The sequence below is a fragment of the Papio anubis genome, chromosome 4, assembly GCF_008728515.1.
Source record: "Papio anubis isolate 15944 chromosome 4, Panubis1.0, whole genome shotgun sequence".
Classification (NCBI taxonomy): Eukaryota; Metazoa; Chordata; class Mammalia; order Primates; family Cercopithecidae; genus Papio; species Papio anubis.
The window spans coordinates 55,424,936-55,428,472 of NC_044979.1; positions in this window are offsets into that span (position 1 = coordinate 55,424,936).

A 3,537-nucleotide genomic window follows, 5' to 3' on the forward strand; every position below is an offset into this window, starting at 1 on the left:
ATTCATTGCACATTCTTTAGCACCAGCAGATACCATGCTTGATAGATTGAAAGTAGTGTACAGGCTGGGCGTGGTGGCTCACACCTGTAATCCAGCACTTTGGGAGGCCGAGGCGGGCGGATCATGAGGTCAGGAGATCGAGACCATCCTGACTAACACGGTGAAACCCCGTCTCTACTAAAAATACAAAAAAATTAGCCGGGTGTGGTGGCGGGTGCCTGTAGTCCCAGCTACTCGAGAGACTGAGGCGGGAGAATGGCATGAACCCAGGAGGTGGAGCTTGCAGTGAGCAGAGATCGTGCCACTGCACTCCAGCCTGGGCAACAAGAGTGAGATTCCATCTAAAAAAAAAAAAAAAAAAAAAAAAAAGAAAGTAGTGTACAAAAAAAGGTATTTGTCTGTTACACATTTGTATTTAGCTTTACTGTTAAACTTTTAAACTGTTTTGAATAGAATTGTTATGTATATTAAAAGCACCAAGTCTTAAGGAGGGAAATATATTTTTGTTTTATCATTTTGCTTAGCATCTGAGAACGAGTGCATTTCAAAATACATTTCATCCGTATATAAATATGTCAGAATGTTTTACTTAGAATTATTTCGTACAGTGAAAATTTCCTGACCTTTTTTGTCTTACAGGCTTATCTCTGCCTTTCAAGGAAATAATGTGTAAGCCCACCTGTTCTTTCTGGGCCTTAATAGCTGCTACTGTATCTTCTATGTTTTTCCACCCTGATTCAAATTCAGGTTCATATGGTCCTATCAAAATGGGTATAATCTACATAATCTAAGGACTAGCCTTATTTTATGGCAATATATGGGAAAGCACTGTTTTGAAGAAGGTCCCGTAAAGAAAAGTCCTTTGACCTTCTCAAATCCTGTGCGGTATGACAGTGGTTGATCTCTGTCTCATGAATCAATGGAATATGTTTGAAAACGTTTGTGAAACAGAGCCCAGGAAATTCCAATCTATGTCTTAGACACTGACTCTGTATAAGTATATGGCAGCTGATAATGGGATCCCAATTGCCAATCTCATCTGCAGTGGAACCCAAGAAACTGTTAAGGGTATGGATCCTCTTCAAGCCCTGGAATAGCTCATTTTGTAGTTCGCAGGAAACATCTAAAACATCCACTCCGTGTGGTTTGATCCTGTGTCCTTACCTGTTTAGCAGAGAAAGACAGTACCAGCCTCTGAGCGTACACTTTTTGAGAAAATGAGTCTGCTCTCTTGTGTAGATGAAGAAAAGAGGGTAGCAAACCCAGTGAATCTGTCCTGGGGTGGGTGGGTGTGTTTTTGTGTGTGTTGGGGGGTGGGGGTGTGCCCTTGTGTGGGGATGAGGGAGGGAAGAGTATGTGGTGGGGAAGGCTCTATTATGTCTGCCCCTTTAAAGATAGTAAATCAATTTAAATTCTAAAATCAAACAGAACTTCCTCGGTGTGAGCCTGTATGCTTTACTGAGTGCAAAAAATGCTATTGGTCCTTTTTAGTGCACCTCACCCTTCAGGAGTGCCTTTAGGATTCAGGATGTTTGGATTCTTACTGTTCTGAATGCTCATAAAAGTTTGAGAACTGTGAAAGTATTATGGAATTCTTCAAACCAAAATGCAGGCAATGGTTTTGAAGCCCCTCCAATCCCAACAACACAATGGTAAAAGCTAGCCCCACACCAGGTAACGTGCCTGCTTAGTGACTTGGATTTTATCAAGTTTGAGCATCTTAAAACTCCACCTGGCCTTTGAGAAAGGTGTACCAGGCTTTTCATTGTACTGGTATATTGCATTTCACTTTACCTAACAAATAAACCTCAGAAGCATCATGAAAATTGAGTTTTTTAATAAACCTAATCACATTTTAATGTTAAGTTTTTAAACGGGATTCTACAATATATATTTCTAAAGTCATAAATCCTTTGTATTCTAACTTAGCACCCTGACACATATATGTATGTGTGTGTGTGTGCATCTACACACATGTATATAGACACATCTATTTTAGGTGGAAGAAGTTATTGGTAAATGTCTTTCATCTTTTTAAGTAGGGTACAAACATGCTGACCTAGACAATGTTGATGCTACCTGCATAAATATGCCTTGACAGAAACACCCAAATTTTTCAAATAGTTGATTTTATATTTGATGTGTAGCCAATTAGATTTTCCTTATGGACCTAAATTAATTATCACAATAGTCACTCTGTATCGTTAGAACAGAGTGTGCTCAACACTATCTAATTTGAGTTGTCTTTAATTGGTATATATGAGCATGTGGCCATGACAAAGTGGAAAGACTTGAGAGTGTGTTCTAAATGCATACATTTATTTAATCAAAACATTCAAAAACATACATCTTCAGTCATTTTCTTGAGTGTATTTTATTGTAAGCATAACCTGAAAATAGTCTGGTCTATTTAATTCCTCAAGAAAGACTAGAGCAGGGTTTAAAAAGATGAATTTTTCTGATAAAGTTCATAAAAATGAAAAATCAAGAATGTTGGTTGGATTTTATAAAGGGCTTTAATTTCTTGAAAACTTTCATAATTTTCCATATTTCAGTGCAACACAGCATTTTCTACGTTGTCAACTTTTTCTATTGTAAATTTAAAATGTGTCCAACTTTATTTTGCAACTTATTTATGAATATCGAACTTCAATAAAAATACTCATTATTGTGCTTTGGTCTTGGCATTGGGGGAAGGGGTAACTGTGGTAGAAGATAGGATTTGGTGGTGGTTACACAGGAGATAATTTTAAAAAGATCTGTTGAGGATTCTAATATAACCTTTATTTTTAAAATACCTCACTGTAGACCAGAAGCCTAACAGACATTTTACCAAAATTTTAAACTAATTTGTAAAATGAAAGTAATCACTTTTCTGTATGAAGCCAATTCCGGATTTTCTAAATTAGATCATATGTACACACATTTTTTTTTTTTTTTTTTTTTGTCTTTTTTACTACTCTTTCACCTCTGGCTGAACATTTTTCTTTCTGCTTTATTGTATTACTTTACTGCTCATTAAAATCACTAATTCTTCCTGATTAATTTGAAATCAAATTGCAATGTAAAACATATACATCCAATGTTTCTCTTACTTTAAAAAAGATTTGGCCAAAGCTTTTATTATTCAACATGGTGGTGGGAAACTATCATAATGCATGTGGTCATAAGCCTAAGTGAGCTACTTTGATGCGGGACAGAAGAGGATAATAGGAGCATAGGTAATGGAGCCGACAAACTTGGACCAGAAACCCAGCTCTGCCACTACAAGTAAGTAGGAAAGTTTATGAATCCATTAGATGAAGATCCATTTGATAATCTTCCTCAATGGACAGATGGGAGGATACAATGAGAATTTCTATGTAGAGCACCCAGCCAGCATATGCCCAGGATATAAGCCATCTAAGCAAGCACTTTGTTTGCTGTGAAACCCTTAAATGGGAGTGGGTCAAAAAACAGTCAAAATATATTCTAACAAGCTTTTCTGTCTAATAACATTAGCGATCACCTTTTATTATAAGAAGAGATATGGAAACA